The sequence below is a fragment of the Callithrix jacchus genome, chromosome 20, assembly GCF_049354715.1.
Source record: "Callithrix jacchus isolate 240 chromosome 20, calJac240_pri, whole genome shotgun sequence".
Taxonomy (NCBI): Eukaryota; Metazoa; Chordata; class Mammalia; order Primates; family Cebidae; genus Callithrix; species Callithrix jacchus.
Genome location: NC_133521.1, coordinates 28,662,951 through 28,690,178, shown reverse-complemented (window position 1 = coordinate 28,690,178; position 27,228 = coordinate 28,662,951). Strand labels below are relative to the sequence as shown.

At 44.0% G+C, this 27,228-nt stretch overlaps 1 protein-coding gene across 37 annotated transcripts in view; it reads right to left on the bottom strand.

The window, feature by feature from the left end:
* Positions 1 to 27,228, bottom strand: part of ZFHX3 (zinc finger homeobox 3) — a 1,555,416-nt gene that overhangs the window by 421,927 nt on the left and 1,106,261 nt on the right. The window contains exon 1 of one of the 37 annotated variants that reach the window (XM_035282485.3): positions 23,581 to 23,665. The exons of the other annotated variants lie outside the window; for them this stretch is intronic. The gene's annotated coding sequence lies outside the window, so the exon portion shown is untranslated. Of the gene's footprint in view, positions 1 to 23,580; positions 23,666 to 27,228 lie in introns of those variants that run through there. 37 annotated transcript variants of the gene reach the window in all.

Genomic DNA, 27,228 nt, shown 5'->3' with positions numbered 1-27,228 from the left:
TTTAGAAGCAAGGCTGCAGCTAGTTTTTAGAGCCCCACGAATTTCTTATTCCCAGCTCTGCCTGTGGGATTAGGACTGTCACCCCTAAGCACTGCATTCTAACAAAGGGCAGTGGAGATTTATGTCTGATGAATGGGGGAAACCCTCAAGAGGCTGTTTCATGTCACCACCGGCTCCAGTATCCATGAGTTGTCTAGGGGTTACATTCTGCCTTTGTAACCCAAGTTCTATCCCTCTCTTCTTGTGCCCTCGACTGTGAATATACATTCATTACTCAAAGGGCATTGAACAAACATGTTCTGGGACAAATGGGCTTTAATGATTGGAGGAGGGAGATGATCATCTCTGCAATGTCAATAAATAACAGAAGTATGTTGTGGATGTAATTCCCGTTACGGCCACTGTGTGTTTGGGTATTCTGTGGACTACGTAAGGGCACCAGCTGAAGGTGCAATTGTGGGCTGAAAGCAGCTGACATTCTACCTGACAATCTTCCATGCATGCCCTGTCGCAGGTTGGCATCCACCTGGAGGAACAGGTAACCTTTTCTTCCCACCAAGGAGAAGTTGGTTATTCAAGCCAGCAACCCTTTGGGTTTTGTCTACCGAGTGGGAACATCTTTTTCTAACTGTTCCTCCAGAGGGGGGCATCTTGTTTCATATGATACAAGGGTACAGGACAGGCTAGACAAGGCTCAGAAACTACTGACCTTTTTCTCAGAGTCGGGAGAGAGTGGGGGCGAAAGTACAGGTGAAGACCCTAACTAGGGCATTTACGAGTTCATCCTTTAAAACAGTATGGAGGGCTGGACTAGGTGGCTCATGCCTCAATCCCAACACTTTGGGAGTCCAAGGCGAGTATATCACCTGAGGTTGGGAGTTCAAGACCAGCCTGGCCAATGTAGTGAAACCCCATCTCTACTAACAATACAGAACTTAGCTGGGCATGGTGGTGCACACCTGTAATCCCAGCTACTCAGGAGGCTGAGTCATGAGAATCGCGTGAACCTGAAAGGCAGAGGTTGCAGTGAGCCGAGATCATGCCATTGCACTCCAGCCTGGGTGACCTAGCGAGACTCCATCGTAAAAAACAAAACAAAACAGTATGGAGATTTCTCAAAGAACTAATAATAGAACTACCATCTGATACAGCAATGCCACTACTGGGTATCTACCTAAAGGGAAAGAAATTGCTACATCCAAAAGACATCTGCATTCATATATTTATCACAGCACAACCCACAATAGCAAAGACATGGAATCAATGTGTTATCCAATGGAGAACTGGAAAAAGAAAATGTGTGTATATACCATGGAATAATATTCAGCCATCAGAATGAAATCATGTCTTTGCAACCATGTGAATGGAACTAGAGGCCATTATCCTAACTGAAATAGCTAAAAAACAGAAAGTCCAACACTGTGTGCTCTCACTTACAAGTGGGAGCTAAACAATAGGTACCCGTGGAAACACAGATTAGAATCACAGACACTGGAGACTGCAAAGGCGGGAGGGTGGGAGGGAGAGGGGAGTGAAAAATTCCCTCTTGAGGCCAGACATGGTGGCTCACACCTGTAATCTCAGTACTTAGGGAGGCTGAGGTGAGTGGATCACCTGAGATCAGGAGTTCGAGACCAGCCTGGCCAACATGGTAAAACCTCGTCTCTACTGAAAAGACAAAAAATCAGGTAGTGGTGGGTGCCTGTAGTGTCAGCTATTTGGGAGGCTGAGGCAGGAGAATTGCTTGAACCTGGGAGGCAGAGGTTGCAGTGAGCCAAGATCCCACCATTGCATTTCAACCTGGGTGACAGAGTGAGACTCAGTCTCAATAAAAAAAAAAAAAAAAAAAGAAAAAATTACCTCTTGGACACAGAGTTCACTATTTGGGTGATGGGGACACTAAAAGCCAGACTGCATCACTATGCGATATATGCATGTACGAAACCTGCATGTGTACCCCTTAAACATACAAAAATGCAAAAAAAAATTTAAAAAGAGAGAAGTTCACCCTTTGCCTTTTAAAAGGCAGTCAGTGGATAATAAAATGTCTGGAGAATTATCCTGGCTGGCTCTCTTGTTCTTTCGCAACTGCATTACTAAAGTGAGGTGGGTGTTTCTTTGTGTTTTCCCCTACAGAGGGATCTGTCAAGTGTTCTCTGTCTGAGTGAGTGAACTCCTCATCCAGGGATGTCACTGAGCTCTTCTCTTTCCATCGGCCTCTGGAGATGGTTGCTGCTACAGCCCAGACGTCACATGCTCTCTTATGTTCTGGAAAGCTCTGTGCTATCTTTTATTATTTTTATTTTTTCCTAAAGGAAGTTATGTTTATAGCTGCTGCGCCAGATCGCTCTGCCCTCTGTGAGCCTTCTCTGAATGGCTTCCAGGGTGCATCCTTATCTGTGAGCGGAAGTGCGTTTTGGAGATGGGGAGAAATTAATTATGATTTTGGGAGCCGGGAAGGTGAGGTCAGCTCCTGTGAACCACGGGGGCGCTCTGATCTTGCTCTTGTGCTTGGCTGGCTGAAAAATCTCTCTTTGCCCTGGAATATCATGGCCTGGAGCCCTTTAAATTAAAAACAGTTGTGAAACTGGCAGCAATTTAGAACTTCTGCCAGCGCATGAATCTGTAAAGAGCAGGGCCTCAGGGATGCGGGCCATGTGTCTCTAAAGAGGCCTAGTCTGTGTCCTTGGCTTTGAGAGCTCCAGGCTCTTGGTCTACCACGTCTTTTCTCTCCTAGGGGAATACGGGCTCTTTTGCATAGTGACCAGACCTTCCCTTCTGACTTCAACCCCTACCCTGTCCCCTCTCCAGGGGTGCTAGGACTTGCCACCTGGCTCAGTGGCATCACCAGTGTTTCCTCAGGTCAGTGATGGACGCCTCCAGGCAGTGGCCGACACCTCTACTTTCAGAGTGATCAAGAGACAGCAATGCAGCTACCTACAGGTCCTTGCAGCCAATGTGAATCCAATGGGGAAGACCAATGGGGGTTTTATGGAAGATATTTTTGTCAGTTTCAGGAGAAGGCAGTGGAAGTGGAAATGCCAGACAGACAATAAAAGAGTGAGGTGAGGATGAGCCAGTAAAATTCCTTCTTTGTGTTTATGGCTTGGCTACTTCTAAGCCAGGAGGTGCTCCGCGATTGCCCAAGTGGGGATTTATTTCATAAGGGCTCAGCCAGATGGAAGGGCAGGTCGTGAGCCTGTGGGGCAGGTTGACAGACAAAAATCTCAATTCTTCCGGGCAAAGCCTTCCTAGGGACAGTCTCCCGAGCATCCCGGCCACTGCAGTGTGATACCCTTGCTTGCACAGTCCTTGAACATCCTAAACTGCCTGGCATCTTTAATTAAAAAGTGAAATTCAGTTGCAAGAATGAGGAGGCCCAAGGATTCAACGTCAGTGAAACCCTATTTGGGAGAAAAAAATATTTCAAATGTAAACCTGAAAATGTAATTGTTTCCTTAATGAAAGTTCAGAGTGAATTTCAATTTTGACCTGAAATTCAACAGGTTATCCCGAGAAACATTCATTGATTATCTTCTGTGTGTGTGTAAGCAGGATGTGAAATTAAGAAACTTCCACCATCTCTTTTTTTTTTTTTTTTTTGAGACAGGGTCTCAGTCACCCAGGCTGGAGTGCAGTGGTACGATCATGGCTGACTGCAGCCTTGACTTCCTGGGCTCCAGCGATCCTCCTGCTTCAGCCTCCCTGGTAGCTGGGACTAAATGTATTATCTCTTTTTGACATGGAGTCTCACTCTGTTGCCCAGGCTGGAATAGCAGTGGCATAGTCTCGGCTCACTGCAACCTCTGTCTCCTGGGTTCAAGTGATTCTCTCACCTCAGCCTCCTGAGTAGCTGGGATTACAGACATCCACCACCACATCCAGCTAATTTTTCTTATATTTTAGTAGATATGGGGTTTCACCGTGATGGCCAGGCTGGTCTAGAACCCCTTGACCTTGTGATCTGCCCACCTCAGCCTCCCAAACTGCTAGGATTACAGGTGTAAACCACCACACCCCACCACATATATCATCTCTTCTAGGCAGTGAATGTTTTAAAGAAGGGAGGACCTGAGCAGAGCTATGCTTTAGGACAGCCATATTAGAATGATGTTGAGGGCATACGTGATGGCTAGTATTGCTTGAACACCTACTATGTGCCAGGAAGTGGGTTGTCTTATTATATGCATTCTCTTTTTAAATCCCCATGTAACCCTATGAGGTAGGCATTATTCCTGTCCTTTTACTGAATGGCAACCTGAGGTTCAGGGAGACTGAGACACTTGCCCAGTGCTGCACAGCTTGCAAGTGGCAGAGCAAAGGGCTGAACCCAAGTCTAACTGAATCAAGAGCCCACACTCTGAATTGCTATAGATCAAATTTAACACATACAGTGTTTGCTTTATCAAGGAGTAAGAAGTGTCTCCCAGAAGCCATTCCTTTTGCATGGATTGGGCAAACCTCTGGATCTGAGATCATGGGACTCAGAGGTTGGGGTTATCAGATTTAGCACATAAAATACAAGACTGAATCTCAGTTAAATTTGAAGAATAGCTCTAATGAATTTTGGTAATGTATTAAAAATAGCTGAATGCAGGACAATTCAGGCATTTTGACAAAGTGAATAACGACACAGGATTAAACCATTAAAGACAGGACGTATATTGGACACACAGGCTCCCTAGATCCCCAACCACAGGGGTCTCAAATCCCCAGGCCATGGACCATTACTGGACCATGGCAGTAATGGTCAGGAGCTGGACCACACAGCAGGAGGTAAGTGATGGGTAAGTGAGTGAAGCTTCATCTGTATTTATAGCTGCTCCCTATCACTCTCATTACCGCCTGAGCCCTGCCTCCTGTCAGATCAGTAGCGGCATTAGATTCTCATAGGAGCGCAACCCCTATTGCAAATTGTGCATATGAGAGATCTAGGTTGCATACTCCTTATGAGAATCTAATGCCTGATGATCTCTCACTGCCTCCCATCACCCCCAGATGGGACCCTCAGTTGCAGGAAAACAAGCTCAGGGTTCCCACTGATTCTACATGATGGTGAATTGTATAATTACTTCATTATATATTACAATGTAATAATAGAAATAAAGTATCCAATAAATGGAACATGCTTGAATCCTCCTGAAACCATCCCCCCTCACCATCACAAAACTGGTCCCTAGTACCAAAAAGGTTTGGGACCACTGCCTTGCTGGGTATGTACCTTGGGTCTGTCACACCTTAGGCTGCATGATTATGGACAGAACCCCTTACCCAGCCTCATTCTCTTCAACAGCAAAATGTGGACAACAGCATTTGCCTCGTAGAGTTATTAGAGATTTAACTGAGTTGACATAAAACGCCCAGAGGTGTGCTAGGTATATAATAGGTACTCAAGAAACACTTTGTGGATATACCAGGCAATTCCCTCATTTCTAGGAAAAGTTATGTTTGTTTGTTTTTTAAAACTCAGAAGAATACTCAGCTCCTATTGAGTGTTTTATGCATCAAAGAACTTGGCCTTTTCTTCATGAAAAACGTATCTTTTAATGGGGGTCACTTTCAGATGTTTCATGTAGCTTGTATTTAAAAACACCAGCCATTTCTTCTAATGATAAAGTTGCTACACAAGTTAAAAAAAAAATAGGGCAACAGAAACAATGCCCATTATATTATCTTCAAGCCTTCATTCTGTAGGTATTAAACTTGACCTCAGAGGTCGGCACACTGGGAAAATGTTTCCATCTGTAGCACTCCGTTCTCCATTCTGTCGGTTCAATTAAGCCTGAGAATTTAAATTATCTCTCTAACTCTAAAAATATGTATAGATACTTCTGAAAGTGGAAACTATTTCAGGGCTTAGAAGAAATTCTGTGGGAATGAATGCGCTCGCAGCTTTCAGGCCAGAAAGGTTGACCCTTCCAGATCTTTGAAAGGTTGTGGAAAGACGGTAGAAAGCAAATCAAATCGAGTCAAAATAGACAGCCTTTCTCTCAAGAAGAGGGTTTGGAAAAGAGGCAGAGGGGATGGACAAGTTTTGTGTGACACACACACACACACACACACACACACAGAGAAACGTGTTTGTCTAAAAACATTAAATTAAGAACTTCTTAAAGTGACAGCATTTCTTCCTTTCTCTCATTTCCAGTTTATTCTTATCAGAATTCTGTCAGCTCTCAAACTGACATTTTCCTGTTCGGATCTTTTCTCAGATAGTAAAGAGGGATTTTTTTTTTTTTTTTAAATTGGGCTGATGCAAACAGCAGATCAGCCTGCAGAGAAACGTCAAGGACAGTCTGTAGTCCTAATCCCTGACCCCGCCCTGCCCTCTCCTAACTAGCTATTGACATTGAACTGAAAAAAGCTGCAATGCTGAGATGAGATAACGTTTTAGAGGAAAGAGAAAAGGAGTGTGCTGAGACTCCTGCAGGGGACAGGGGCATTTCAGAAGTGGGTGTGCTGCTGGCCCGTGAGTCAAACTTCAGGCTTTTCAAAGTTCAGTTTTGCTTAAACTATCCAGTGAAGGAAACGGGTCTCGGAGTCTGTTTGGATGACAGTGATTGGCCGTCTTTGGGTGACCCTGTCCCTGTGCACGTGAAGTGGTGATATTCTCACGATGCTTGGTGTTTCTACATCGGACCAAGAACCCAGAGTTGGGCTTTATAATGTACACGTTTTCACAGGGGTATCTTTATTGTGATTATTTTATTTTTAAGAGACAGAGTCTGGCTCTGTCCCCCAGGCTGGAGTGCAGCAGCACAGTCACAGCTCACTGCAGCCTCTAACTCTTGGGCCGCAGCGACCCTCCGGCCTCGGCCACCCAAAGCACTGGGATCACAGGCATGAGCTACCAGGGCTATCCCTTAAAAGGATCCCTAAAGGGACTTTGGCAGCCACTTCAAAACAGAGAAGGAAAAAGAACCTTGCTTAGCCTCTGTTTGCATCCCTTTGTCCTCTGGATATGATGAGCTTCAGTCCACCCTCCTGTAAGACTCTCACCTGAAATCGTGAATTTGACTTGCTTCCTCTCTAGCAGGGGAACAGGAATAAAGAGAGAAATAGTCTTTTCAGAAAACCCCAACTAAACTATTGTGAAGTTACCTGCCCTTATTCTTCTTTTTATTTGCCTGTCACTTGGTCCTGCGTGTTGTAGGATGAAGCCCTGGCATCTCTGAAAACATTCCCTCTGTTTTCCTACTGGTCGGAAAGGTGGCTTTGTTGACTGCTGACCAACCCAGAAGAAGAACTGAGACAATGTTAGATTCCCAGGGGTAGGATTTGTTTAGCTTCACAATGAGCCCTGAAACACCTAGGTTCTCTCGTTTTCCATGATGGCTATTTACGGGGAGGCTCGGGTCTGGATGTTTCTAAGGAGCAGTACGTTATCCTGCTGAACACAACAGGGTGAAGATGTTCTCCAGCATCTCTACCTTCTAGAAGCTGCTGGGCCACACCCTGGGGATTCCAAACCCTTTCCAGGCACACCAAAGGCCAGTGAGCAGCTGGCAGAATTCTAATCACAAGATCACTGTTTGCTGGGGTGGGCAGACACCACTGTCTCCGCTTCCTTCACGCTCATTGCTTGAGACACTTGAAATTAGGCCTGACATAGCAATAACAAATGTACTACAGGGAACAAGCCGGCACTGAGCCCTAGGGAATGATCTAGAAGACTTAATAGGTCTTTTCCGTCTTTAATTTCCATGGTTCTAAATATGCTGGCTGCTTATAAAGCAGCAGATTGATTTTTAGGCAGACTGGTTAGTTTTGGAAGCAGTGGGTGGAGAGGACTTGGCTTTTTGCAGCCACGTTCCTTGATGTCCACTTCAGGCTGGACATGGTTTCTGAGGACAGCCCTGGCATCTCTTATTTCACCTTTCTCTGGTAGGTAGCACACGGGGAAGGGGTTGTCTTGGGCTTTCTCCCTGAGCTACCAGGCAGGTGAGAGTGTCCCTGTGAACCGGGGGATCCTCCTTGTCTGTATGGTCAAAGTGTAAGGACTGAGCAGGCATGGTAGCTCGTGCCTGTAATCTTAGTCCTTTGGGAGGCTGAGGCAGGAGGATTGCTTGAGCCTAGTAGTTCAAGACCAGCCTGGGCAACACAGAGAGAACGTTGTCTCTTAAAACAAAAAAGATTAAGAACCGAAAACCTAAAGACAAACAATTGAGAAATGGAGGTGATGTTACATGGCTCATCAACATCTCCCATCTACTCCTGAAATAAGCCAAGTGCTCAGAGTCCGTGCTGAGCCTTCCTCGGAGTCTTTTTGTCGCTTCATTAGATAGAGTGAGCATCTTGACCATTCCTAATCTGAGGCCAAGGGACTAAGGCTCACCTTAGGGAACCCACCTATGAAAGCAGGAAGCTGCTGACATGTGCAACGGTGCGACTTTGCATTACACAGCTGGCAAATTCATTTTGGAAATGGCCGTTTTGGGGGAAGAAGTGGCTGTTTGTCTTTTGGTAATTGTTCCCATTGGCGTCCCCCACCCCACCCCCACCATGACGCAAGGAAACAATTATAGGCAATAAAAAAGACACAGCTAAGTTTAGAGAGAACAGGGACGGGCCCTAGGAGTTTGCAAGTTTTCTTTGAGCTCACGCATAGATTGCCTTTTTCTGGACGTGGGAAAGAAGAACAATCTCAGTTTTTCCAGCCATAAAACAGGGACCATAATGATTGCTTGCATCACAGAAAATCTTGTAAGTACAAACTAGCTCACATTTTTACATTGGCCTGGAGACACACACTGCTATATAAGTGAAAAGGATCTTTCGTGACAGTGAAGGTGCACGTAAGAAGGGGACCCAGGCAACTGTTCATTTTTCTGTCTCCATTTCCAGGGGGTTGAGATACACAGCTGGAAAAGTTACTTGTTGTGGCTGATGAAATGCCAGCGCTGATATCATGCTTTGAGCAGTTTTATCCGGATTTAAGGAGCCAGTTCCCAATTAATCAGCCTGCAAGGTCACTCACTGAACCAGTGTCTCAGGTAGAGGAGGATTATGTGTGGGTGACAGCAGAGTGAGGACATGAGGGACGACAGGGCAAAAGAAGAAAAGGGAGAAGGATAGAGACCATAGTGAAGAGGGACCGAATTTTTTTTTTTTTTTTTTTTTTGTAAATTGCCTACATCTGAAATAATCATTGGTCAGCAGAAACATGTTGGCTTACTAAAACCCATTTTTAGTTTGCTACCCCCTAAAAATGGGGCCAAACCCAGGGCCAAAAGGGATCCTGCTTTCCTGGTGGCTGCATGGTGGCTCTGCCCAGCCTGATGTTATATTCAGAGGTGTGGGAGAGGCAGAACCCCTCCAGCAGGAGCTGTTTCATCAGGATTCTGTGGGCTTCCTATGCAACCCCTCTTAAAAATCTGAAAATGAAACAAGACATATTTCTGAGGTTGTCAGCAGGTAGATCCACTGGTTTGTGGTAAGTAATCTCTCTGGGAGGAAGTCTTGGCTCTGATGTCTGTGTTGAACGTTCCGTGGCTCCCCCCGGCCGCCCCAGCACAGGTCTGTTTGCTGGGCAAGGAGGCGGTGATGATATTGCTTCTAACAACCAGACTGAAGCGTAGCCTCAGGCTGTCTTGCAAAGCCCCTTCCAAACTGCCTCTAATTAATTTTTATCCTGCCATCCCAATGAGTCCCGGGGGTGCAGCAACCCAACAACTAAAAAACCCTCGTCAAGTCATCTGGAGAAAGCTTTGACGTAACACTTGCAGATTTTAGATCTCCGAAAGAGGAACTGCTGCAGAAAAACCAAAAGCCAAACTGAACCCCTCCCCTTTAGTCAAAGCCATCCTACTCAATTTTATTCCCCCCAGCTTCTCACCTTTACTTTACAGTGGCCATAAGTCAGATCTCTCTCTGGCCTCCTCTTACCCACAGCTCTTTCAGAGACTACACTGCAGCTATATTTTTTTTTCCATGCTGGAAGAGAACCCCAAATTCACTGTGGGCTGGGGTCAGGTACCTGAGAATCTCTTAAGAGAAGGGAAGGAGAGAAGCCTACAGTCTCTCTCTGGCTTGCAGTGGGGCCAGACCTCCCTGCCCTGTGCAAATATGCTTTAGGGGACATAATGCTGGGAGCAGAGGGAAGGTTCCACAAAGAGGAATCCCACCCACCGAACACATGAGAGATGCAATACCCTGGGCCTCCCCCTTTAGAAGTGCTGCTGGAAGCAGCTCAGTCGCCCCAGTTGGCTGCATGACAGGGGTTCACGCAAAACTGTTCAGGTTGCTTTTCTTCTTATTCTGAGGGGACTGGGGGACACAGGGGTGCCTTCCTCCCTGGCAAGCCTCACTTGCCACCTTCCCTCCAGCTCTGGAAGTCTCAGCCCCTGGGATCAGATCTCCATTGATCTCCTCCCCAAACACCTTATCCCACCGCCCTTTCAAAGCCCTCCCTGCCCCTCTGCATCTGTTCAGGATGCTTCTCTTAGGACCTCGGAATGAATGAAAATTTAGGAAGAGTGACTGTTTGAAAAAAGGCATTGAGAAGTGCTGAAACCCAAACCACCTGCCGCCCCAGCTTCCTGGGATTTCTGGACAAAAAAGGTTGAGTGACTGCTCCGCTCCCCAGGACGCAACAGAGGAGAGTGATCCGGTGCCAGAGGCCCCGGTGTTAATTTCACGATCACCGGGTGCCAAAGAAAGTTCCTCAGGATCCGCTGGACTGACAGCTCCTGAGAAATGGAGTCATTGTTTCTAATGAGACTGAGCCGTCTGGCTCCTTTAAAAGAGTTAATCGCAGAATCACAGACCTAGAAAAAGCCTTCTTTGACAGCTCCTCTATGCTAGGTCCAAGTGAGTGAGGGCTGATCCTATTTTTGAAGAAGCCCATGGAGCCCCACTCCAGTGACTAATCGCTTGTAATTGTCCTCTTTAATTTTAACCTCATGAGCTGGAGCTTTAAACAGATTTCCGTTTGTCTGTCCTCAGAGAAGGTAGAAAGCATTGCTCATCATACAAATGGGGTCATTCATTTCCTTCCCTCTGCTTTTTCCTGTCTCCTTGGGCAACAGACTGGCCCAGTGGGGAAGAGCAAGCGTTCGGGAGTTGGACACATGTGGATGTGAAGTCTGTAACCTCCCAAGTCTGCTACCAAGCCTCAGTTTCCCTTCTGTCTGTGAAATTGGAGGAATAATAGCCACTTCATTGGGTTGTTTTGAGGATTAAATGAAATAATGGAAGGAAAGCATTTTGCATGGGTTCAAAGTGATGCCTCCTATAGACTCACAAACAAAAATGTGCCCTCTGCAGGAAAGTCGGATGCATGTGGAATTCTTGCTTTTGGGGTGCCCTGTTCTTCAATGCTAAGTGATATGGGTGGGTGAGACGGCAAACAGCAGTGTAAAGAGAACTGCAGCTGGAGGCCTGAAGATGTGGGAAGGCACCACTTCTCTGGGCCTCAGTTTTCTGGCCTGTAACATAGTCTCCACCCTGTTTGCTTTGCAGGGGAGGTGGAGGAGCAACAAAGGAGAAGTGGGGGCGGCAAACTGCCAGCGGGAAAGCCCTGGCCAAATGTCAGGTGTGAAGAGTCCTCGAGGTTGATGTCTAACCAACTTGGCCACTGCCCCTGGCATCTCCCCTGGCCCCAAGGAGCACCTTGGTAGTTTGCTGGGATCCCCCTGAATTTCCAACATCCTGGGGGTAAAGACCGGCATGAAGCAAGTTATGGTATATATTATCTTATTCACTTTGTAGGGGTGACAGTCTGGGTTCTGGTTTGTTTTGAAAGGGGACTACCCCTGGCTGGGAGTAGCCTTCAGTCAAGAGGCAGTACTGCATAGTGGTGAAGCAGGTGGTTAAACCCACAGAATATGGGACCAGACTCTGGTCATTATTCTGACTCCGCCACTTTCCCTCCTATGTCCTTGAGAAGCTGCCTACATCTCTGTGTTTCAACATCCTCAGCTGTACAGCAGGGATAATGAGCTCCCATCTGATAAGGATTATGCGAGTGTGCACCACCACCAGAGCAATGTCCTGGCACAAGGTACATACTCAGGATGCAGTAAGAGTATAATTATCATGAATCAAATTTTTTTTGGTCCATGCAATGATGAAGCCTGATTTGTTTCTGAAAGACCTCACCAGGACCCTATAGTCCAGTGGGTTCTTAAGCTTCTGGGGGTCATGGCTTGTAGGATAAATGTTATGAACTTTCTCTGCAGAAGAGTTAACATATGTCCCCAAATTTCACTTATATCTTCAGGGTGTTCTAACTCATCCATGGAATTGCTAGGGTTCAGAGATCCCGGGCTAGAAACTTCTATTTTATTGCCTTCCTTTCTTTTTTTTTTTGAGACAGGGTCTCGCTTTGTCACTCAGGCTGGATTGCAATGGTGCCATCATGGCCTACTGCTGCCTCTGCCCCTCAGGCTCAATCCTCGCACCACAGCCTCCAGAGTAGCTGGGACTACAGGCACGCACCAGCACACCCAGCTAATTTTTGTATTTTCAGTATAGACAGGGATTCACCATGTTGGCCAGGCTGGTCTCAAACTCCTGGGCTCAAGTGATCCTCCCACCTTGGCCTCCCAAAGTGCTGGGATTACAAGCATGAGCCCCCGCGCTCGACCTTTATTGCCTTCTTATTTTCTAGGTCACCAAGATCATCCAAGGACAGCTTTGGATATAGTAAGGATAAGTATCTGGTCAGAAAATCCAAAAAAGAAAGAAGAAGTCCAAAAAAGAAAGAAAATGCATGATATAACTGAACCCAAGCTAGGCTTCATACTTTTTTTTTTTTTTTTTTTGAGATAGAGTCTCACTCTGTCACCAGGCTGGAGCACAGTGGCATGATCTTGGCTCACTGCAACCTCTGACTCCCTGGTTCAAGCAATTAGCCTGCCTGAGCCTCCTGAGTAGCTGGGATTACAGGCATGTGCCACCATGCCCAGCTAATTTTTGTATTTTTAATAGAGATGGGGTTTCACCATATTGGCCAGGATGGTCTCGATTTCCTGACCTCGTGATCCACCCGCCTCAACCTTCTAAATGTTGGGATTACAGGCATGTGCCACCATGCCCAGCTAATTTTTGTATTTTTAGTAGAGACAGGGTTTCACCATGTTGGCCAGGATGGTCTCGATCTCCTGACCTTGTGATCCACCTGCCTCAACCTTCTAAATGTTGGGATTACAGGCGTGAGCCACCATGCCCGGCCTGTAAATCTTTTTACTGAGTGGTATGCCTTTGATGCACATCATTGCAATTTTTGTCCACGCCCAATACACACTTCTCTGAGAGAACCTTGGAGAAACATTCTCTTTGTCTCTATTCCCATGGCAATTGCAAATAGCCAAGAGTTCCTTTGTTAAGAATTCCTAATTCCAGAGAAATGGAAGGTCAAAGTCATGAACGTCTCAGCTCATAGTGAAAGTTCTCTTATTTTTAGCTTCATGAAGAGCTCTCAAGTATGGTGTTTATAGGCTAGGGTTTGTAAGAACTTGAATTAAAACACAAATAATGACAAATATACCCTTTGAAAGGATTACACCTGGATGACTTCATTGTAATTTGGTAGGAATTAAAGGTTAGACTCACAAGAGTTTAATTTTCAGGTTAGACAGCAGCATATTTCAAGTCTCCTCAAATACCTACTTAACAAATACCACCTTTTGCATGTTCTTGATTTATTTCTCTACTTTTATACCACTGGCTTTGCAAAATTAATTTGCTACATGGAAATATCTTAAATCACTTTCTCACCAAACCATGAATATGGTTTGGGAAAGGAAGAAGGGGAGGACCCCTTGCTTTTTCTATTAAAGGTCGATAACCCAAAGGAAAAACTAATTGTAGGCTACCTACAAAAATCAAATATCTGCATTTTCTCTTCTTAGGGAAAGAAATACCTGTTTTAAACATTAAGTACAGAGAAGATATAGAAATACTACAAAATATGTTGTGTCTTCTGCAACCTCCCTTCACCTCATGGGTTCAAGTGATTCTCCTGCCTTAGCCTCCTGAGTAGCTAGGACTACAGCTACTGGGACTATGTGCGGCACCACGCCCAGCTAATTTTTGTATATTTAGTAGTGAATGGGTTTCACCATGTTGGCCAGGATGGTCTTGATCTCTTGACCTACTGATCCTCCCGCCTCGGCCTCCCAAAGTGCTGGGATTACAGGCGTGAGCCACCGCGCCCTGCCCATGTCTTTAGTATTCTCTCCTGTTAAAGTGGCTAGAAAGAGGAAAAAAAGGACAGGTAAAGGTCGGTGAATGGGAATCAGGAACAGCAGTAAGTGCTAGAGAGAGTGAAGGGCCTGACTGAACAGGCAGGAGAGAAGTGGTGGGTGCAGAAGAGAGAGATTTGGGTCAGGCAGTTGCACAAACGGTGCAGAGAGGAAAGAGAACGTAGCAACCACTAGTTACTGTCTCTGTACCTGAATATCTTTGTATCTCCCTCACTGTCTAACACACATGCCATGTACATATTAGGTACTCAATGAATAAACATCAGAAGCTTTAAAGTGAATTCTGACTTAGAAATGTATTTCATCTAGGCTGTCATCTTACCACAACTATCAAATGCCATCTGTTTCCCTTGAAAAAAAAAAAATATATATATATATATATGTGGGGGATGCAGTTGAAATGCTCTTCATGGATCTTCAACTGTTTTAATCCCAGGGTTCAGAAGCTCTACCCTAAATCAGATATCTAGAGCTTCCAGTTTGGGGTAGTGGGGAGGGTCAGATTATCCTCAAGACTGTAAGGAGTAAGCAGAAATCAGGTCACGGTGGGGTGGGGGGTTCCCTGTGGACCTAGGTCGGCCATTTCCCAACCTGATGGCTACGGATGTTGGCAGAGCCTGTGATGCCATACCCGTAAATCATAGACAACTGCTTACATTTCTTCTTTGAAAAACAATGGCTGAACTCGGGCTTGAAAACACAGAGTTGAGAAACAAAGGCCAAGACAAACATTAATTTTGTGGTTAACACTCAACAGAAGTGTCCATCCTGGCCAGAAAAAAAAAAAAAAAAAAAAAAAAAGAAAAAAGAAAAAGAAGGAAGTGTTTTCCTGGTTTGAGAGAATCTGGTTTTAGCAGAACATCTGAATTGGAATCCCATGTAGCTATGGAATGAAAATGTTCCATATTTGAATGACTGGCTTGTCCACTCCTTATAATGACATCTAGCCCAAATAATGGACCTGTAAGTGTAGGTGGCACTTAACAAATACCATTCACCAGAAGGAGGTTTAGGGAGGACTCTACCTCACTATTTCAGCCATGCTTGAAATAACTGCAAATGGTCCCGTGTCACACGGAAGGCACTAAGCAGCATTCCTTGGGTGAGCAGGAAGACCAGGACTCTGACGGTAGGTGTTCTGGAGGGCCATGGAGCTGGGACACTGGTATTAACATGGTGACCCCTAGTGTTTTGTGTTGGTAGCACGACTTGGAACGCCACCAGCAACGCTGGCCTACGTAGGGCCTCTTTGCCATCTTCTGATCGAAGGAGTTATGGCCCACCATAATTGTTTATGTCTTTAAAACCATCCTGTTAAACAACCCCCCGCTTCAACTTTAATGCATTTTTCTGCACAATATCCATTTCTAACCCCTGCCGAATAGAACTGAGTCTTGACATCGCTTCTTTCTTGTAATGTGTGGCCTCCTGTCTAAGCATTTCAAAGATCAAGACATATCAATTCATTACTGTGGTTACAATGTCATAAACAATGGATAATGGCATCAACGGATGAATTGCTGGAGGAGGTGGGTGTTTCTATATCCACGGCATGGGAGCATGACTAGCAAGGATTTCCTATAAGCACATCACATAGAGGACACTAGCAAGGTGGACGTGATGACTGGCCCCAGTACCAAGTCTGCTGTCTGCTGTAGTTTTCATCTGGGCACCCTGCTCCAGACATTGTAGCAAATGATGAGTAAAAACAAAGCAACTGGACTGTATATGCTCATGCAAGGACGTGAGGAAAGTCAGCTAACCTAGATAATTCAAGCCACCTAAACCACTTCCCATGACTTATCTGGATATTTCAGAGAAAAGTGTTTCTCTTTTTGGGATCTGACCACGTGTATTCCCACTACACATGATAGATGTCTTCATTTCTAATGTTACAGCTGGTCCCTTGTAGATGGAACATAAAGGGGTACCCTTGGGTATCCAGAGTACAGAGACAGAGCCTGAGAGTAAAAAACAATAATTACAACTCATTCATTCAATTATTACAAAACCTACTTGGCATAGACTATGCGGGCTGGGAATGGGCTGGCCATTGGTTCAAATCCCAGGGCTTTTCAGTTTATGGTTATTACCTTGTTTTATCAGATATAAAAGATTCTTCTCGTCAGTGTTCCAGTGTACTTGGGTGTTGGCAAAAAATTAATAAGATAAGTAGAGTATCTTATTTGGTGGTGGGTTTTTTTGTTGAGATGGAGTTTCACTCTGTTGCCCATGCTGAAATGCAGTGGCACAATAGAAGCTCACGGCAACCTCTGCCTCCTGGGTTCAAGCAATTCTCCTGCCTCAGTCTTCTGAGTAGCTGGGACTACAGGCGTCTGGGACTACACCATGCCTGGATAATTTTTTTGTATTTTTAGTAGAGGCGGGGTTTCACTGTCTTGATCTCCTGACCTTGTGATCTGCCGACTTGGCCTCCCAACGATGCGCTGGGATTACAGGCATGAGCCACAGCACCCAGCCCCTTATTTGGTGTTTTAAGACTCATGTCACCATATCACAAAGACTGTAAGTCTTTTAATTGCATGAACACCATTGGTTACTTAATTCTCTTCCATGGTAGTATCTTTTTTTTCTTTTAAGTTTAACCCTGGGGCCGGGCGCGGTGGCTCACGCCGGTAATCCCAGCGCTTTGGGAGGCCGAGGCAGGTGGATCACGAGGTCAAGAGATCAAGACCATACTGGTCAACATGATGAAACCCCGTCTCTACTAAAAATACAAAAAAATTAGCTGGGCGTGATGGCGCACGCCTGTAGTCCCAGCTACTTGGGAGGCTGAGGCAGGAGAATTGCTTGAACCCAGGAGGCGGAGGTTGCGGTGAGCCGAGATCGCGCCATTGCACTCCAGCCTGGGTAACGAGAGCGAAACTCCGTCTCAAAAAAAAAAAAAAAAGTTTAACCCTATAGCTGGAGTGACACCAACGGACCCAGATGAGAGCTTGGGGATCTTCTCCAGCTTTCGATGGTCTATTGAGAAACAAAGGCCAGAAACTGCATATAAAACAAAGAGACACAAAAAGCAAATGTAATCCCATCATTTAGATCAGTTTCTGGGTGACATCTTTATGGTTCCCTTTTCCTATATCCAGACCTCCAGACTCAGCTGGTGGCTCATGCTTACTACAGAAGCTTCCTTTAGGGACATGTTAGAAGCGAAGGCCTTCTATCATCATTGGAAAGGGCAGAGACGAAAGGGGACCTTCACTCAGATGCAGGAAGGAAGAAGCTTCTCCCAGGCAAAGTCAACAGAATTGGATCCTTTCCCCCCGCCTGCTTATTATATTCAAATACTTCACCCTCTTCTTTTTATGAATAATCAGTTCTACTTTCTCAAAGGAAACCATCAACATCAAAAACATGGTTTGGATGTCATTTTAAATGAAAAAGATAAAGAAATAAACAGATTCAAATGTCAGCTCAGGGACTCTCGACCTTATGAATGTCCCATCTAAAACAAAGCCCTTTGTCTATTAGGCTGAGACCAGAGAGTTTTACCTTCCTGGTGTATAGAGTCATTTATACTCCTAGAGTCATAGGCAGGAGCATTTGGAAACTGATGTCCATGTTCAATTATACCATCAAATTCTGGAGAAGATTGCTAACATACGATTACAAAGAAAGGAGATGGTTTGTGTAGGCAGCACGGCTGGTCCCTTGTAGATGGAGCATAAAGGGGTACCCTTGGGTATCCAGAGTACAGAAAACCTGCTCACAGGTAGACACCAAAGGTGACAAAGAAATTGCCATATTTACTGCTTTAGAGGGATAAAATGCATGGTTGTCTAAAATGAAACGGTAGCACCAAGTCAGGGGCCCATGAAAGTGACTCTGCTGCCATCTATGCCCAAAGCCTCTTGTTTCCAAGGAAGCCCGTGTTACAGGAACGCATCAGAACATCTTCTTTTACCTTTTGACAAAATGAAACTGCATCCTTGGGAGTTTCCCACCCATTGCTCTCTTGGCTACTTCACTCCAGTACTATTTCATTACTTATTGATTTTTCAACGCCTCTCTGCATGGCTGTAATTTACACAAGTCCTTATAGCCCTTAGCGATTCTTAACACCTCAAGGTAAGATCACTGAGTCCACTACAGAGAGATATTCTTTTCTGGAATGATGAAAAATGAGTGAGTCTCCTTGCTAACACAGGGTTCCTTCCGGAGGCCATGGTGGATGAAAAGTAGCATCACAATATTCCAGGTGCTACAGTGAGAGGGTGAACGAAGCCAACTCCAAAATGGATGTTGCCATATTCTTGTTATGCTACTGAAGTCCATGTAACTTTTTTTTTTTTTGAGACAGAGTTTCGCTCTTGTTACCCAGGCAGGAGTGCAATGGTGCGATCTTGGCTCACCCCAACCTCTGCCTCCTGGGTTCAGGCAATTCTCCTGCCTCAGCCTCCTGAGTAGCTGGGACTACAGGCATGTGCCACCATGCCCAGCTAATTTTTTTTTTTATTTTTAGTAGAGACGGGGTTTCACCATATTGACCAGGATGGTCTCAATCTCTTGACCGTGTGATCCACCTGCATGGGCCTCCCAAAGTGCTGGGATTACAGGTGTGAGCCACCGCGCCTGGCCCATGCAACTTTTATTTCGGGAATGATGCAGAGTTTTATAGATTGGCAGTTCTTAGTTAAAAAAAAAAAAAAAGAAAGCCTATGAAATAACACGAAAGCTGATAACATTGGATTTATTATGATCTTTTAAAAAATTAATCATCACTCTAGTCCATTTGTAAAATATGTGTTTGCCTTTATTGTAATCAAGGTTCCACATGGAAAAAAATGGAAGCAATAGAAAATGTCAGCACGATGAAAAACCATAGAAGAAAACGAATATCTTCTGGAGACTTTTTCTGGTAAAACATACCAGTGTTATGAAGAAGAAAATAAACTAAAAATGCATATTTTATGCAGAAAGGTATAATTCTGATTAATAGTAATAAATCAAATTAAATTGGTAGAATTTCTAAAGTCTCCTATCCAGACTTCATTATTTTGCCTTCAAAAGTTTGTAATTTAAAAACTTATTCGGCTATTTTGTTATGTATGACTAGGAAATTTTTTTTTTTGTTTTAGCCATAAAATCCCTTCATGAATTTTTATTTTATATATTTAGAATTATGGTGAGAATGTGATTTATACATTTGAAGGAAAATGTAATAAGATCAAATAATCATATGAAAAATGATGTGTATTTTCAGCCAAAGATAGGACTGAATTCTCTTGTTGCTTCCACTACAAAATGATATTAGATAAAAGGTCCCTTGAAGAAGTGTATTTTAGATTGGCCTTGTGAGGAAGCCACAGTGTGGAAAAAAAACGATAAATGTCAGACTGTTTACACAGTATCATGTAGCTTACCTAACTTTATGACCTGAAAACCATTTCTGGATGCTTCCAAAACAATGAACCTAACCAATTCACAAATTACAGACGTTTTTAATTTTAATTTTTTTTTTTTTAGCTTAAAGTGAATTTAGAAAGCATCTGGACCAATTACAGTTAATTTGTTGAATGATCCCATCAAAGCAGCTATTTAGCATTTGAAGATTTTTTTAAAAGCCTGTATTTTGATGACATACTTTACTTTTTAATTGTCTATTACATGTTATACTTATGATTATTCATTCTTCACCCAGTGTATAGCACCCAATTTTCGAATGCATTGGGACGTACTGAGGTAATTGTAATGAACATGATGCTTGCTTGCTCTCTATTGCTTCCCTTTCTTTTGAAATGTGCACTTTAAATTTCTTTGCTGTGGAAGCACCTTTCCTTGTTCTCAGTTCATTTGGTTTTGGAAGCGCAGACCCTATCCCTGGCTCTCTGTTGATCTAAGCTAGGCCAGCTGGACAATACATCACCCTATTTACAGTGATAAACATGAGCTGAGACAATGAGAGCCAAAACGAGGTCTTTTGCTGGAACTACTGGCAATGGGGAGGGGGCTCTGTTCCCTTAGGGTATTTATACTGGTGGGATGTGAGCTCGGGCTGCCAGGGGCTACCACATGCCAATGGCCCACCCAGAAGCCAGCAAACACAGAGGAAAACAGAACCAAAGTAGGCGTGGGGAGAGTAGGGGCGTCAGATATTACAGTTCGAGCTGTTGAATCCAGCTAAGCCCAAAGCGGCCAACCCCATACACTTTAGTATCTGAATGAAAACACTTCCATTTTTACTTAAGCTAATGTGAATTTGGTTATAGTCAGTTTCAACCCAAAGACCTTGATTAATTAGGACAATTTTGTCTGTGAACAGTCTGCATGCTTCAAATGAGTTCCCTTTTATTCTGAAATAAATGTGGAATGTTTAGGCAGGATCACTAAATTAAAAGGGCTTCAACAATTTTATCGTCCATCCAAGAGGAAAATGCTGCAAAAGCATCTTAGACTTGATCGTGCAGCTGCCCTTGGTATGAGAAAAGCTCTGCTAGAACAAGCAGAGAGATGCTGAAAAGTCCTTAAAAATCATAATAAAGATAAAGAGTCACTATTTTTTGTTTTGCAAGAATCACTATTTTTTGTTTTGCTTTGGTTCATGTAATGCTGAATTACATGGAATCTCCTTAAGAATAGAAATTGTGGTCTGGGTGTGGTGGCTCCCGCCTGTAATCCTAGCACTTTAGGAGGCTGAGGCGGGTGGATCATGTGGTCAGGAGTTTGAGACCAGCTTGGCTGAGATGGTGAAACCCCGTCTCTACTAAAAATACAAAAATTAGCCAGGTGTGGTGGCGCGCACCTATAAATCCCAGCTACTCAGGAGGCCAAGGCAGGAGAATCACTTGAATCCGAGAGGTGGAAGCTGCAGTGAGCCAAGATCACACCACTGCACTCTAGCCTGGGCGACAGAGCCAGGTTAGAGTCTCAAAAAAAAAGAGTAGGCATTGTGTTTCCATAGCATCTGCAATACCAAACAAAGAGCTAGGTGCACAGTAGGCATTTACTTGACTAAATTTATTAGAAAGAATTGCTGTCTGTTATTTATGCTTCCTACATATTAAAGAATGAAAGGCACTTACGGTGTGACACTGTTTCTCAGGGATTTAATGCAATCCAAAAATGATCAGACTATTCTCCGAAGATTGACAAAATTCCCAGAAAACACCAAGAACATAAATCAGTGGGAGGAACCTTTTTAAAATTTTACTGTGACTCACAATCATTTTCTTAAAAAAGGCATTTAAATGCAAATATCTAAGTTCAATATTATTCACCATAAGTCTGTGTAGCCAACCACCCATTCTTTGTCCCAGGATGATGTGTGAGAGTACTGTTCTTATTAGAATTCATAAATGTGGGCAAAACCTGGGCTAGACTCAGTATTTCTGAGCCCTCGAAGCTCTCTAGAATGAACACCATTAAAAGAATGTGTTCATTTGGAATCAGCTCTCTCTTAGGTAGTTATTTCCTGACCATCTCTTTCTGATACTAACTGCTGGCCAAAACAGAATGCCAATCAAAAGCCACATGGAAGAGAAATATGAACCTGAGATGAAAATATGAACATCACCCAGGGGGAGTGGCTCAAAGAGTTTCTGTACTAGGCAGCCCAGCCATATGGCCAGTTTGGCCCAGAATCAAAATCAAAGCCATAAAACCATTGCTATGGCAGGGGAAGATGTTAGGGCTGCTGTGGTCTAAATAACTCCACTCTAACGCTGAGACTGGGCCAACCAGATGGTGCTGAGGGAACCAGACAGGAATTCCACAGCAGGAAGATGGACTTCGGCCCTCGTCTAGCTTTCCAGACTCACCTCTCTGCTACCCTCTGCTCCAGCCACACTCCACTGCTCATTGGCCTTCTTTCATGCGATGCACTTTTCACATCTCTTTGCCTTTGATTATGCAGGTCCTTCTCTCTGGAACGACCACCTCCTTTGCTCTCCTCCACCCCCATCAAAGTCGTGACCATCCCACCCACCTTACTGAGCTTTTATCCCCAGCCCTCCTGCACACTCTGAACTACCTGGGGTTCCACAAGACTTCATCTTTTTCTCTCTCTTTCTTCTTCTTTTTTTTTTTTTTGCCTTGACTTGTTTTTTTTTTTTTCCCCTTCCAATCTTCTAGCCTCTTCTTGATCTTCCCAACCTAGTCTTCTAAATTTAGCTGAAGCATCACCTCCTTCTGGAAGCCTTCCCCGATTTCTCATTTTACTTTAGAAGATCTTCTTCTGTGCTCCTACAGCCTCTCAGTGCCTACTTTATCAGTATCTTCTCCATTGTCCAGTAGTCACTGACCCACATGTGTAATCCTTCCATATGCCTGGAATGGCCTTGAGGGTTGAGACCATGTGTCAACTAACTTTTCCTTTCCTTAGTGCCTGGCAGTCAGTCGGAAGGGTGGGTGGAGAGATAGATGGCTGGAAGGAAGGAAGACCTACTCCTTCGAGGCCTTGCTTTCATGTTGCTACCTCTAGAAACTTCCATGGCCCATCCAATCCTCTTGTACTTTACATATAGACATTACTTTTAAACATTCCCACAATTCGACTTGCATTACAGATAGGCCCTGCTCCTCCCTTTCAACAGGGTGAAAGCTCTTTGAGGTCAGAATTCTATCTCTTTCTTTATATCCCTACAGATGCCTTATTCATAGTGGAGGCATATTTGTTTCTGTTCCATAAATATTTATGAAAAGTTATATGGTACCAACAGGCCAGAAAACATGTGAAAATCATTCACACAGATTCTGAGCTTGACAGGAGACTCTTCCTAGTTTTGGATATTTAAAAAGCTGGTTCATCTAACCTAAGGAGTGGGGTGGGTTGGAGACAGGTGAATTCTCAAAGTAATAATATTAGCTAACACCTATCAAGCACTTACTGCAGTATACAGGCTGCACTAACAGCCTTATGTGTATCAAAACAAATGCTTGGTGGTAGCTGGGCATGACTCCCATTTGAGCCAGTGACAACTGTCCATCTATACCTCAAGGGAGAGAGTTGGGTCTGGTGGATTTCAGGCTTGTATATGAAAGCTGAAATTGTTCTAAGAATTAGCAGAGAGCTTCATCAATTGCTCTCTGCCTGCATTTGAGTGTGTTAAGCCAAAATTATTTTGAATTCCATTCATCTATGATTGTATAACTTGAATGGAAAAGATTCCTCTCTGAATTTCCAGTTGTTTTCAGTAAATAAACAATTGGTTTTCAGACAGGAAAGAAAGAGAACTGACATGGTCCCCAACCTTTTTGATATCGGGGACTGGTTTGATGAAAGACAGTTTTTCCATGAACCGTGAGTCAGGGGTGTGGGGAAGGGTTTTGGGATGATTCAAGTGCATTACACTTATTGTGAACTTTATTATTATTACTACATAATAATACATAATGAAGTAATTATACAACTCACCAAAATGTAGATTCAATGGGAGCCCTGAGCTTCTCTTCCTGCAACTAAGGGGGTGATAGGAGACAGTGACAGATCATCAGGCATTAGATCCTCACAAGGAGTGTGTCACCTAGATCGCTCACAAGTGCAGGTCACAATAGGGACTCTAATGTCACTGCTGATGCGACAGGAAGCAGAGCTCAGGTGGTAATATGAGCGATGAGGCGTGGCTAGAAATACAGATGAAGCTTTGCTTGCTCACCTGCCTCTTGCCTCCTGCTGTGAGACCTGGTTCCTAACAGGCCGTGCATGGGCTGGTACTAGTCTCTGGCCCGGGGTTGGAGGATCCCTACTGTATCAAGAGCTCAATACCACTTGTATCAGGAACCCTCCACCTGGCAAGGCTATGGTGCAGATTCAACATTGTAAGGAGCATAAATAGCCCAGCCCAGAAAACACTTGGATAGAGGGGTGTTGCTAGCTGAACCCTCACCATAACCACAACAGGGTAGACACAGTTTTCCCCATTGTAAAGCGGTTGAAGCACTTCTAAAGAAGTCAGGCAACTTGCCCATAGTCATTGTGTGACTAGATGGTCGAGCTAGGATTTGAATCCAGGCTTATCAGAGTCTGTATTTATCATTAACTTCCAAGGGAGCCTAATCTTCCTACTAGTAGATTGTTTCATGACCCCACGAAGGTGATTTCTTCTCTGGGCTGCAGTGTTTAGTGTGACGTAAGAAACTAGCAAGTAGAATAATGAATGTGAGCCCCTCCGAGATTCGGAGTCCTAGGACTCCAGGCGACCCTGACTGATGATGGTCTGCACCATACTCTTGAGTGAAGGGCTGCGTCCCAAAATGCAGGTATCTAATGCAATTTCAGAGGCCTCTCGAGAAAGGGTACATATATCTGACCCACCTTGCATCTTGCAGGATTGTTTCCAGAAATAACGAATAAAAAAAAGCCTAGGACGTGCCCAAGTGCCACAGTGACAGACATGACTATCCATAAATCAGTCTTGCAGAAAGCTACTTGCCTGGGGTCATCATAAATTTCTGATGGCGCAACACAAGACTGATCGTATTTACTTTTGCTCTCTGTCGGGTTGAGAAGTACGATAGGCTAGTAAAACGATTTAGTTGGCTGGTAAATTATCTGTAAGACTGATTAAAAATAGGAAGCGAGCAATTGGCAAATTGTCAATGCCCAGAGAAAAGAATCCTTAATAACGAGATCCAGAGATTAAACTCATTTAACAGAGGGGCACCATTTGAGGAGGATGTTTTGTTGAACCCTTGTGATATGATTTGGGCTGAAATGACCACGTGTGGCTGTGAGTGTGTATGTGTGCGTGAATGAAACGGCTCTGTAACATGGAGCTCATTTTGGCTCTCAATTCAAGATTAGGAAAGCAGTAAAAATAATACACAAGGGACAGCAGTCCTTAGCGCTCATCATTCTAAAAGAGATCATTTGGTGGAAATTAGAAAGAAAACATCAGCCTTGCAATAAATTACTCTGAGTATCCCAAGAATGGGAAGCTGGCTTCTATTGTTCCTTCTTCTCATAAATGATGTGCCCAGATTATACCATCACTCTAACATGATTATGTATGCAAATGATGCAGACAGTTATACAATTTACAATTTGGCTGAACTTGTTAAAGAACTGGCAAATGGACTTTGACAAATCGCAATTTGAGGTTTTTAAAAATGAACTTGTATCACAGAGCAAGAAAACAATGGGTATCTGCTGTGCTTATGTAAATTCTTTGGGAAACATACAATAGAGATGCAACTGACTACGTTTTAAAAACTACCGTCAACTCTTCACTGTGGCTGGGAAATGGATAACTTGAATATTGCTCTGGCTGAATCAAAGATTGAATTAATAAGGAATTATCATATATACCACACATGGATTACCAATTTTAAAAGAATTAGGCTACCAGAAAATACATTTAATTTAATATTTCTTTGATGAGTCAGAGGGCACTTGAAGATCGGGCTGTGCCCCCAGGTCATCATTATGAACCACTAAAGATACTGGTGAGGCATGGGAGATAGTTAATGAAGAGATCTGGTCAACAAAACACAGGAAAACAGGGAGTCTGCTGTTTTAGACATTTATGTCAGGGTGTTTCCCTTTCAATTTTGATCTCTTTATATCCCCAGGGAAGCTTCTAGTTCGATACTGCCTTTCTTATCTAGGCCAGAGCTTGGTGACATCATTGTAAGTTTTCTCAGTGTTTTTTTCATTCAAAGATTCATACTGGCATGTGTAGTCTTCGCCTTTATCAACATGTATTCTGTATTTTTTTCAATTAAATACATCTACAACAATTCTCCTACCCATTTTCCTCCCCCCTCCCCACTACACATGGCCACCATCTCCATATACAATCAAACAGAATGCTCAGAAAATATCTATTTGCAGGCTAGGCGCAGTGGCTCATGCCTGTAATCCCAGCACTTTGGGAGGCCAACACGGGCAGATTATTTGAGGTCAGGATTTTGAAACCATCTTGGCCAATATGGTGAAACCCTGTCTCTACTAAAAATAAAAAAATTAGCCAGGTGTGGTGGCAGGCGCCTGTAGTCCTAGCTACTTGGGAGGCTGAGGTAGGAGAATTGCCTGAACCCGAGAGGTGGAGGTTGCAGGGAGCTGAGATCAGGCCACACTGCACTCCAGCATGGGTGACAGAGCAAGAATCCATTTAAAGAAAAAAGTATCTATTTGTGCAGAATGGTAACAAGAGAATTGGACTCAGTCCCTATACTCCAAGATTTACTATTGCAAATATGTTGATGCTCCTACATAAAGGCTGTCAAGAACATTCACAAAACTTAAACCCAGAGGAAAGAGCCAGCAGGCACTCGACACATGGGTCTAGAGCTTCTTGACCAGTTAAATAAGACCAGTTTCAAGTTTATTCTCCTGTTACTGCCCTTTTATGAAATAAATGTTGTTCACTTTCCTCTTAAATTATAGGGCACAAAATTAGACTGTGGCAGGGTGTTTAGCAATGTAGGATATAATGAGAAGCCGACCTGTGGTTTCAACATTCTGTATTTCCAGCCAGAAATATTTCTTACAGTGGCCAGTTGTTCATTTGGTTAGTAAACAGGTCATAATAAAGCCAAAAGAACGAGAGCAGGACGCGTTGGGCCAGTTGGCTTCAGTCATTTAATAACCAGAGTAGACATTAAGGCACGACTCCAGTGCAAGCGGCCATCTTAAAAATAAGTGGCTCACTAGAGAGGCAGTACCAGTGGCCAGCAAATAATACTTGGGAAAATTATTTTGACATCAGTAAAAACCAAAGCCATGCAAATTAAAATAAGGGAATGTTGTGTCCATTAAGTTACTCTGGAAAAGAGAAGAGAGGGAGGTGCAGAGGGAAGAGGAAACAGTAAGGAATAAGTAACAATAAATAAGAGACAGAGAGAAAACCCCATACTGGCCCGGAGAAGTGAAATGGCCACTGTAACAGGGCAGATATAAATTGGGCCAAGGTTTTGGGGAAAGATATTGGCAACAAAAGAGCCAAATATATGTCCGAGCTCTTTGTCTCATCTCAGTGTTTCTACTTCTAGGAATCTATCCTGCAGACTGTGGAAGCTGTCACTTTCCTACAGAACATTCTCTGCACCGTCTCCTAGACTT